Source organism: Etheostoma cragini, chromosome 10, assembly GCF_013103735.1.
Source record: "Etheostoma cragini isolate CJK2018 chromosome 10, CSU_Ecrag_1.0, whole genome shotgun sequence".
Lineage (NCBI taxonomy): Eukaryota > Metazoa > Chordata > Actinopteri > Perciformes > Percidae > Etheostoma > Etheostoma cragini.
The window spans coordinates 24,581,751-24,594,331 of NC_048416.1; the positions used below are offsets into that span (position 1 = coordinate 24,581,751).

At 38.5% G+C, this 12,581-nt stretch overlaps 1 protein-coding gene across 2 annotated transcripts in view; it reads right to left on the bottom strand.

Moving 5' to 3' along the window:
• The window catches only part of fstl5 (follistatin-like 5), a 151,968-nt gene that overhangs the window by 76,623 nt on the left and 62,764 nt on the right, over positions 1 to 12,581 (bottom strand). The window lies entirely within an intron of this gene.

A 12,581-nucleotide genomic window follows, 5' to 3' on the forward strand; every position in this document is an offset into this window, starting at 1 on the left:
ACTGTTATATTAGCTGATGTCATGTTGTTTGCCAAGATGCTTTTTCAAGTCTCAGGGGAGGAAGGTGACATCATTGCCACATCGCACGTATCTACTCAGGGAGAAATATAGAATAATAGCTGCTGCATGGAGTCTTCTGCGAGAAAATTAACTTTGTGTGGTGATGGTCAGGCAAGAATGATTTAGTGAGAGCGGTAATGAGATCTCCACTCAGTAGAACTGGGTTCTCGCTGATGACTAGTTAAGCAGAACCAGAATGACCCTCGAGGCGAATCACATGTCATTGGCTGATGTGTAGGGAACTCATTTTTGTTCAAAAGTATTCGTACAGCAATTCTTCAAGAGAAACATCAGCATCCTTCATAATGTAATCATGATGCTAACCATCATTGGGGTGTAAGAGGCTGAGAGGAAACTCACTCAGTAAAATCAATGGGCTTCCACAGAGGCTATCAAGCCATTTTCGTTTTCATCTCAATTTTGTGTGACCTTGTCCGAATGTGTAAAACCGTCATTCCCTGGTATTGAAATATTTATTATTGTGACTGAAAAAGGTGCGAGATGTAACAGTTATGAGTCTTTCTTTGGTGTAAAGCGAAGGAAACATTGGAAGCGTTTGAGGATTTTTTCACATTCTACCATGAAAAGAAAAATATTTTTTTTTCTTTTACTTCACTGTAAATAAACTGATTAGAGATATGATACAACTTTGTCTGCTAGGGCTAAAATTATTTTTGCATCCCTGGGTAGCATGTATGAAAAAGTACATAAACATACATACATACATATGATGAATGACACCAAAAGACATACATGAAACAATAGCACAAATGACATAAACACCCATGTAAAGAAACGAAGCATACATGTACAACAGAAAAAAGACATAAACATACACACAGACAAGGTCTTGGGGACTTGTAACCCTGAAAGAATATTGCACTGGATTTAATGTAGCTGGTTTAACAATAGGATAGATTGCTGAATGAAAGAGTGTTTAGGTCTGATGCAATTGAAAGCATGAACTCTAAAGTGTCTATTTAAAGGCAGGAACTGATATTCTCTGTCTAAAACATGTGAGGCGTATCATGTGAGATGATTGAGTGAGCTTCTCAGTACTGTATGAACAATACCAGTGTTCCAGAGGAAGACTGAAGAACTTATTTTAGCTACAGATGGGTGACAAACAAAGGAAAAACCTGGATAATGAGTGGAGAAACATGATGAATGCAATTGCCTCCACACACAAGGAGTCAATGATGTCATTCATAGACTAGGGCCTTTTGCATTCACCTGCTCGCAATCCAGTTGCACACCCATATGACATCCTGTACCGGTGTGTTGGACAATGCTCTGCCACCATTTTCCAAACATAAATTGAGGAAAATTATTTTTTTGCTCTCAATACATGTTGTGTTTTTACAAGGTCTCAGTTGTTTCTGGGCTAGAGAAATGTCCAAAGTACTGTATATGCTTTGTTTTCTAATAGCAACTTGGAAAACTGAATAATTAATAGCTCACATAGCCAGGTGGAGAGAATTAAACATAAGGAGGGAGCTTAGAAACAACGTCTCTGTTTGTTTTAGCAGGTACACCTGTCAGTAGGAGAGTTGTTGACAGATGTTGAAGCTGCATGCTCAATCTGAAGCTTCATGAAACTAGCAGAGTGTGAACAACAGTGGTGGCCGGTAAGCTTGTCCTTTCTACGAGCCACTGCAGACGGCAAACCAAGAGGAGGAGCTATTGAATTACAGAATTTACTTTGGCTGTAATAATAACGGTAACAGTGGCTGGTGAATTTCTGGTAATGAAACCAGCTAGTTTAATTATTGCCGTGGAAACTGTGGCTGTTAGAGCACAGGCCATTGAGGCTGCAGCATGCTGCATATCATGGGACAGGGTCTGTTTTGACAAGCGACAGTGCCTGAGACGCTGCCTTAGTCACAAATGGCAGAATGAATAAAAGATTAATGGCTGCTGGCATAACCAGGGGATCTGAAGGTCACCAACGTCAAAGGATCACGCACTGGTACATGCACACACACACACACACACACACACACACACACACACACAAACTGCATTGCACATGCATTAACACATTCATGTAACATAAATTCTCCCCACCCCCAAGTATCAAATGTACATGTCTACACAGGGGAGTCGGTGTCAACATATATTAGACAATGGCTACAATAATCTCTCAAATTAACTAACCAGAATACCATGTCAAAAATACATTGTATATTTTAGTCCAATCTAGGGCTGAAACGATTGCACGAGTAACTTGAATAATTCGATTACTAAAAATCCTCGTTTTCAAAATTCTTTGCCTTGAAGCTTAGTTTAAACAATGTAACTAACGTTGCATACTGCTGTGTTTCCGCATGGTTGATTATTACTGTCGCACAACAGGCTGACGCTGCTGTAAACACACGCTGTGAAGACTGAGACACAGGAAGAGAGAAAAAATATTGAGGGTTAGGGTTAGAAACAGGCTGGGAAAACAACAGGAGATTCCGTATCACTTGAAGCTGAAAAAAACCCAGAAAAAATCTGGACAATGTGTCACAGAACGGACAGGTTACACAAGGTAACATTAACGTCTATAAGCAGTCTCTACAGCATGCTTTGCTTTGATTTTATTTATTTGATTTTATTAAGAATGTCTTACACATGAAAAGACATCAAATACAATCAAGGATAACAACACAAAGTCCAGGACTCATGTCCATTGTGGTCCTCAACACATGAGGACAAGACACTTACAGAGTGTGTGATAAACATTGACATGACATCAACAATTTTACTTAAGTAAATAAAAATAAAAATTGTAATTTGCCTTTTGTTTTCTTTCACAACCCTAGTAACCAGGCCTTGATTGTCTTTTGTAAAAGAGTTCAATGTGGAAATGACTTTAATTTGCCAATCTAAATTGTTCTACTGAACTGGCCCTTTTATAGTTAAAGGTTCCTTTCCCTAACACTGTCTTAGATCTGTTAGGACACAGGTCAGATATGCTGCTACGCGTGTAAATATTATGTGTGTCCTTTACCTTAGTTATAAGACAAGACAAAAAAATTGGGACAATATAACAATATTTTATAGATCATGGTCAGTCTGTGTTCAGTCATGTTACTCTGTAAATTGTGATTTTTGTTTTTAGAAAGCAAGCTAAAATGAAACACCAGCCCCTTTCTCTTAACCAGCGCCTCCTGAACATGGCTACTTGATATGCATGTCAATGACGTCATCGGCCAGTGCATTCTTCATTCTTTCTAAACTTCACTCAGAGCACCCTTCTGAAAATGTGTCCCCCAGAACAGTATAGTTGAATAACCCCGCTGTAAGCTTTGTAAAGTCACATAATATCCCACAAGGCTAGTGCTTAAACATGTTAGCGTATTCCTGTTAGTGTATGCAATTTAAGCAATAAAATTGTTGCTTTAAAAAAAAAAAATCTCTCATTTACTATTGCTTTTTCCTGTAAAGCAAAAGGTTTTTTCATCCAACTTCTTGAATAATTGATGGAATAATCGGTAGATTACTTGATTGTTAAAAGAATCAATAGCTGCAGCCCTAGTCCGATCCATGTAGTCGAAACAAGATCTACTGATGAGATTGTGAGTCTTGTAACACCCATCTTTGGGTTGTATAGCCACCCACGTAGCTTTTGAGCTGTGTGTATCACAAGGCCATGCAACCTGCCTGCTTGCTCCATATAACTAGCGGGGTAATCACTTCAGCAAAAACAACTTCAGCGATTTTGTCTCGGAGGCTTTTTGACAAACTAGTGCTGGCCCCTAAATGTTGATGTTTATTAAACTCCTATAAAACCCATTTGTAAAACCTTTATAATGGATGGTTTTGTGTGTTTGTTATTTCAACTGTGTGAAAAAAAGCAGAACACATAATGGCAGTTGCTAATTTTTGTGCGTTAGTCTCTTGCATGTCATGAAACCTTAAGGCACACAGATTTAGCTCACTTACTGGAAAAGTGCCATTTTTAAGGGAATGGAGAAAAAAAAATCCTTGTATCCAACTAAGTGTTTCCTGCGTCTGCAAAGCTCACTTCAGAGTCGTAAGGAGACTAAATAGTTTAAAATGTTGCAGGCAAAAGTTGCAGTGGTCTAACTGGCCCGTCTTCTACGTTCTTCTCATCCAACTGATGGTGTCCCCTGCAACTCAGCTTGCTAAATCACCAGTGGCTGTTTTTTGGAATGACCTGTTAAAGTTAATGGTGAAGTCAGCTGGAAAGTCAGTTACAACTAACGTCTCATATCTATGAGACGTTGTTACAAACTGTCAACTGGTTGAAATGGCAGAGTTTTGGAGGGCCTGCGAGCACAGTATATACTGTATATATATATATATATATATATATATATATATATATATATATGTCTGTAGTAAGTATCTCAGTATCCTCATTTATATTTTAAGATGCTACAAAAGCATTGAAAGTCAGAAGTTGTGACAGAGGTACGGAGAGTTGTTGCTATGTGTCATGTGTAAAATAAAAATGTAATGTAGTGTAAAATAATGCTGCAGCACTACACTCAATGGTTCACCATTGCTTTCATTATCTAAAATTCTTCACAGTATATTTATATTAATAGTGTATTTTCATAGTGGCTGTGAATCTGTCGAGGTGGCTTTTTTTTCATGTTGGGTGGTATTGTTTTTTTTAACACTGTTTGGTAACGAAACATGAAGGACATAGACTTGTCACTTTGACTGCTCAATGACCTTGCTCGTGACAAATGTCTGGTCAAATAGAATTATATGTGGCAAGCAGCTGGCTTGGTTCCACTGTGCACAGCCACTGCCTCTTTTTAATTGCCTTGAACTGTTCACATAATGTGGAGGTGAAGTCCCCACCTGGGTGAAAATACATGTCAGAGTGAAAGGGCTCGTATGCTCGGCTCTGATTGAGGGAAAACCTTTTCTTTGATTCAAGCTATTTGTCAAAAGAAGCAACACAGTAGCAGCTAGCTACTCTGCTGTGAGTAAAGAGCTTTGGTATTTAAACGGGAAAAAAACTAAAACCATTGCCACCAACTCTCACTTTTATTGGTATAATGTTATGTAATGGTAATAATGTTTGATTAGCTTAGCTTAGAAAGAATCAGGCTCTCTTTAGGCGTTCAGCATTTCTCAGTTACAAGAAATGGTAGTTCATTGGGTGTAGTGTGTTGAAGGACTTTTTTAATGACTTTATAAATATGTATACTGTATATGATTATAAATTATATAATTAATATCATTGACATGATTAAAAAATAGTGCCAGAACAAGACCTTGATTTGGGAAAGAAAAAGTCTCTAAAATAGCATGTTGACAGAGTAGCATTTTATTATAAAGGGAAACTCCACGGACTTTACATAGTGTGCACACAGCGCGCACACACCATGCTTGGTATACACACAGGGACTTGCAGTAGCACACAAACATGAAAAAGATTATAAATAAAAATATTGCATAGTGCTCGTACCATATATGATCTGCTCAGGCGCTTTCACTTCACACACGGGCAGATCAATTTCTTCTCCTGGAAGTCTCGCCTTCCTGCTTAGCAATGTGCCAAGGTACAAACAAGCCTGGCTTTTTTAAAGATTATTTTTGGGGCATTTTAGGACTTTATTTATAGGACAGCTGAAGACATGAAAGGGGAGAGAGAGACGGGCAATAACATGCAGCAAAGGGCCACAGGTCGCAGTCAAACCTGCTGCGTGGAGGAGTTAACCTCTGTAGATGGGTGCGTGCTCTCACTAGGTGAGCTACACAAATTGGGACTAAAAGGCTGTCTACATAGGCGATAGAAGCATATTTCACTGGCATCTGATGGAAAAAGCATTTTAAGCTGTCTTTGATGCTAAACAACATTTAACTTGCTTTAAGTACATAACTGCCACTTGAAGTTTTCTATGCACTACTTTCAGTCTAAATAGAAACATAGAAAAAAAAGTATACACTGAAAAGACAGCAGCTTACATGCAACTTTGTGTACATGGCCAGTCACACTATAAATAGATCTTTCAGAACCAGGCATCGTTGATGATTCTGTCAACAAGCTGCAAATGAAATACTTGTGAAGCCAAAAACATGTGCTGCGATTATTAAATAATGTGGCAGACATGAAAAAAATCATGTTTAAAACAAACTCCAATGTGTACTGTAGACACATTTAAATGTGCAGTAAAAATAGGTTGAATGCGATCATAGCGGGAATGTCAGTACAGCGGCTTGTACTGATCTATAATTTAGCAGGTGATTCTCACAAGGATTTGTCATCCTGCTTTAAAATGCAAAAAAGACTCGCCCTTTCGTTAATTAATGAAACCATTAAAAAAAGAATAGGGCCCAGAGGTGGACTTTGACACTGAAGTAGTACAACCGTAAGGTCCAGGGTCCATTTTCCGTTGACAGAGACCGAACATCTTTCATAAGAATATTTACAGTATAAGAATAAGCCATCAGGGTCAATCACGAAGTCAGATGTTCAAGTATTTCAAAATTCTGCAGGTACATTCATGGTGTATTATCTTTGTTTTGATATCCCTTGAGTATATCATGAACAAATTCAGCAACGCCGCCTATCCATTGACTATATGATGTGAAAAAGGTTGGTTCACATACGTAGTTCACAAAGAATACTGTAAATGGGGTTATAAAGTGTCACATCCACACTATACAGCATGTACAAAAATTTGAAAATGATATCATGTATAAATATATTGTAACTTAAAATGTTCTGCTTATATGCAACATGTGCAGTATGTACTGTATGTCACATGCTTTGTCTTTATATTAATCATATTTATATGTCGTCAGTGACAAAGTTACTACTCTCCCATCATGAGACAAGCCTCTCTGGCTATGTGGCACTCAAATACACCTGAACTTTTTTTTCCAAAAGAGGACCAACTAAACTAAATGATAATAATATTATATTATTATATTATAAATAACAAATAATGGCAGTCTCCTGGGCGCGACCAGCACCCATATGACAGGTAAATGTTGGATAGCAACAAACAAGCGATAAACCAGGAAGGCTAAGAGAAATATTTGCATTAAACGATTTGCTTAGGGCTGGGCAGAATGGCCTAAAATATTATTACTATACTAAACTGTATTACTAGGACATATTTCATATAGTACAGAGTAAGGCTGGACCAAAATATTTGACTATTGGGATATTTATTCTTTGGTTAGGTTTTCTGCTTTCAATTTTGGGATTGGATATTTTCTTCTTTTTTTTCTTTAAACCTGAAGAACAGAATCCTAAAAAATGTATATATTTGATTAAACCAAAAGACGTGTTGCTGCACATTGAAAATACACACTAATCACTCTCAGAATGCTTAGTTATGTCAGTGGAAAAAAACAAACCTCCATCCATCCAGTATTCACTGAGGCCACAACCAGGCCCCTTTTAAAAGCAGTATTGTTTTATTTATATAAAGAAAAGGTGGCTCAGCAGAATATATGGAGTCCACTCTGCTGAAATGGTCCCATCTTTGCTCCACAGAGTCTGCCCCCCACCACCTTCTCCAGCTTTTCCATCTCTGTCTCCGGGGCCCTGGGTACTGCCACAGCTCACAATACATCAAGACAGCACAGCATGACAACTGGGTTACCCAAATCAGAGGTCACTGATTGCAATCTTTAAGAGCAACTAGAGGTGTCACTGCTGCAACACCTGACAGAATCTGTAATGGATATCTGGGCAGTAGGGCTGCAAACTCCTCACAGCCGCTCTGTCCAGGATGATACGAATGCATAAAACTGTCGTGCTGAAGAGCTTTGCATCTACAGTGTATACAAATTGGAGAGAAAAGACAAATCTAAGGGTTCAAAGTAGGCCTGCACGATTTGGGGAAAAATATGAAATAATATATCACGATTCACTGCCACAATTTTTTCTTATTAAGGGTAATCTTTATTGCACACATGAACCATGACAAAACAAATTGTCAGAATCCAAACAGATATTTTTGGCACCTATAGCACATTGCTCATCACCACAAGCCTGTTAACATAGAGGCTTCAATGAAGTGAAGGGAGAGCATTGCAGCGCTAGGGAGCCCTTTTTTATTCATGTTTAAAACTCACAGGATAAAGTAGTAGCATTCGTGATGCAGTCGGCTCGTAAAATTGAATGAGAAGTCATAAAAAAAAAAATCTTAATTTAAAAAAATACATACAAAATAAAAATAAATAGAATATTTTTTTAATAGAATTTAAATTAATTTAATTTTAAATTAAATTATGAACAGAGTGAATCGAGATAGGGATTTTTAAAACAATCCTGCAGGCCTAGTTCAGAGTTAATTATTGACCTTAGAAACAGCTGATAAAGTCTAACAAGATCCATTTAGTTGCTGTCCTGGATCTTTCAAATATAATTGTAATGGGTACCTATACAGTATGTTAGGCTGCTGACATTGACAGTTTTTATCATGCAGTACCAAAAACTATTTCCATCAATGTAACACAGTTTTGGAAACTAACCAGCCCAATTACTAGAAACTACATTCTCGCCTGCAAGCTTAATATGCATAGTCTCTAAATGAGGATTAGTCACATGTCAAAGTGGCTGATGCAGTTGATCAACTTGAAACAATCTGAAACTGACTTGCATCTGTTTTTTACATGATAAATTTACTCCAACCTCCTCCATGAGAGGTTTTGCAGCAATGTAAGTACATTGTGCTACTTCCATCATTGCATCTTGGAGAGAACTTCATTGTTTACACAGCCACAATGGGTCACTTATCAGGAAAATGTCATTTTTCTGTTGAGGACAGCCTCTACATAGTTTCTTTAGGAACTTTACTTAGTTTGAGTAAAACTGCTGAGTGTCTGGTAACAGCTCAAGATAGACACCCTCCTTTCATTCAGTCTCATTCAGACAGACACCTGCATCCTCCTCGGATGCAGGTGTAATTCTTTCCTTCCCATCTTTCATCAGGACAGCTGCTCTTCCTTGTGTCTTTATCTATGATGTATTACCCCTCCTATCCCTCCTCTCTCACCTTGAATGGGATCATGATCATCCACAAGACTTTACTGCAACCTCAACACCCCCATCCAACTCCCCCTCCCCCCTTAAGGTATAACTTATTTATAAGCCTCAATGTTTTTGTTTTTAAAATGTTCAGGGAAAATATCCCTATTTCATAAAAGTTAAGATAGGAGAGTGAGATAGAGGTAAACTGAGATAAAAACTCAGACAGAAAAAGAAGTTTAGAGGAGGAAGAGATAGCAAGAATGGAGGCTTTGTTCACTTCTATAATCTGATCCCAGTAAAGTTGATTACATAGAGCTTACGCCTTCAGCGGGAGGTCTTGTTGATGACATGATAGAGGACAGTGAACCAGGGGCTTAACACACCTAGGCAGAGATATCACATCAATACACTGCTGCAAGGCTATATTTGGACTATGGCACACAGACTGGGGAATATTGTTTTTCTAAAGTTGGGCCATACAGGTAGAAAGCTGGGGTTTTACAGCAAAGCATGGAAACATTCCTCATAATTGGGACATACATCATGTCACTAGTTTAATTTAAGGACTTAATATGTTAGACTGAAGCTCAGACAAAAAAGCAAGGGAAATGAGAAGGGTCTGACTTTATAAATCTCATTGCTCCTGCTACTAACAAAAAATGCAATCTTAAACTAGTCATAGTGGCTCACAGCGCGGGCAGGTTAGCTTACCTAGAGTCAGTGAACTGTTGGGATGAACCTCTGCACTTGGCTCTCCCTTCTGGGCTCTTTTTTTCCCACTACCATGGTTAAAAAATTCTTTGTGAATATAAGTTATTTAAAATAGTAATCTGCAACACCTGGACAACAAGTTTGAAATCTACAGTTCCATGACAACCCAGCAAACTTTTACTGATGGAAGACCATGCAATGCCTCACCCAAGAACATTAAACTTGGCATCACAACCAAGTCCTAAAGAGCCTTGCCTTCACCCTGGAAAACAAGCAAGTTGCCAGCAATTACCTACCTCCAGCAATATCCAACCCCCTAAGAAGAACAACCTTTGACCAAGAGGGGCTAAGATAACCAGGAGAGGCTCCACCCCACTGGAGCAACTGCACTTAGCCTGTGAATGGAAGATGCTGGCTGACATTGGTCAACAACTCATATTTTCTCCAGAGATAACTACCAACAATCAAAGGCCTGGTTCGGTGCTCTGGTCACCTTCTCTGTGGGAAAATATTCAGCACCGAGCTCACTTTACCACCCTGGGAGAACTCAGGGAACGAGGGTTTCAAGGGAAAACATCTACCCTATACCAAGTTGGCTGCTTAAGCACAACATTGTAACATTGGAACACAAAAGTCTGCACTGTGGAGGTAGGGTGCATACGTAGGTGGCAATATCTACCACCAATTGCACAGAGACCTAAGAATCAGGAGGCCAAAGCCTGTGCTTAGCCATCAAAGCTGCGTTGAAGGCAGCGGAGAGAAGCAGCCAGTAGCTTTGGATGAAAAGGCAAAACCCCTTCTGGGCACTGAAGTAGCAGACCTGGACAACATACAAAGGAGTGTTTCTGGGAGGCCAGAATTAAACTCTTCTCTTCTGTGTCAACCTTTGTCAATAAACTTCATTGTTGCATTTAGTATCAGCAAGTAGACACTCTCTTGTATGCTCTTGCACAAAGGATATTAAAATTGTATTCTATGTTGTGGAAAAAAGTCCTTTGAGTACTAGTTAGCTGTTCTGCTGACCATAACTGTACGTACACACCACCGTTGACTTGAACTTCTAAAGTTTCTGTAAGTCATTCATTTTCAATAGAAACTGGCTTCTCTCAGCAGCAAGGATCAGCAAATCTGTCGGCATAGCATTGTGGGCAACCAGAGCATCAATCAGAAAGTTGAAAGTAGCTTAACTTTATGGTAATAAGCTATGATGCTGTTTAGCGGCAAACACCAGCAACCAATCGGAATATAGACATCTTTTGCGCTGGCTGATTCCAGAGAAACATAAGATGTAAACTTTCGTTCCTGCCTCCGAGAAAATGGAGGGAAAGTTCATAATCACCGTTGCTGGTTTCCTTATCATTTATGATATGACCTTGTTTGCGTATAGGCACCAGTCAACCTTAGCTGCCGGTCACATCGAGTTAACTGTCAACAGACACCGCTGAGGCCAACAAACAATAAAAATTCTGTCATTATATATATATATATATATATATATATATATATATATATATATATATATATATATATATAATTTATAAAAGGTTTCGAGTGTAAATATATTGGCCATGCAGTGGCTGCTTTTGCTTTTTCCATGATCAAACATGTAATGCTGCCACGTCAGAGCGGCCAAAGCGTCAAAAGCTCCCCCGTACTTTTTGACAAGCGTCCAGAGCGTCTTTCGAGCTCAAGTCGGCGGCGGTGTGTACATATAGTAAGAAGCTAATGACATTTACATGTAACCCAGCTAGCTTCTATGTGATCAGAAACTGGTTGTTTCTTTTACTTAACATGTCAGTGTTTACCTCAACCAATGACTTTATTTTGGTCCCTGGAGCAGCTAAGTGTCTGAGAATGTTTGTGCTACAGGAATAAAATTCCAGTCCACCATAAGTCTGTTTGTGGTCTAAAGGAGTATAAAAATCCATCCAGATTCATTTAGTGGAATTATATTAGAGGCAATAACGGACCCAAACCCACACCCACAGTCTCCCACTCAGAGTATAAAGCAGATACTTACACTGACCGGCAGTAACAATCCCTCCCAAGTCTTGCTTTTTATCCCACAGCAGGGACAGTATTAGGTTAAAGGACTCTATAATTATCAATTTAGCCACTGGAGTCATAACTGGGAACCATAAAGAGTTTCATCACAAAATTCACCTGCCACAAACTCTGGCACAGATTATTTTATAGTTTTATGTTATCTCCAAATCCCTTATTACTTTGACATATTTTCATTAATCTTGTTTCTTTGTTGAAGTGCTTTGTGTCACCTTGGTCAGTAGTAGGGATGAGTAAAGGTCAAGTTCAGCTGAATTGTAAAGCATTTATTCTGTGTCTAAAACATTTTTCTCCTTGATGGTTTTGTCAGGAATTGGAATGTTTTCTGATGTATGGAGTAATCTACCATATTGGCAGGATGCTCACTCATTTCTGCTTTTGACAGACTCACATTCAAACTGTTAGAAGCTGTGAGGAAAAAAGTTCCTCAACGTTATGTTCACTGCACTGTAGGCGCTGACCATAAAACTATTGCAATATCCAAATCAGTAGAGACACAGAAAGGCTATAATATTTCACCAAACCATAAGAGGAATTTTAAAATGTTATCAAAGTTAAGTTTTGGGAGATTAATTCATAGCTTATAAAAAAAGTATAAAGCTTAAAAACATACAGTATAGACCTACATCTGCTATTCATCTTAGGCTGCAGTTTCTCCAACAATGGAATGGCTCAGAAAGAAAAGTCTAAAGCAACTAAATTGAGTACTTTTATAGTAACGTTTAAATGTGAAAAATAGTGAAAGGGGGTTGCTCGAAGGGATGAACCTACAGAGAATTCTCAGATTTAC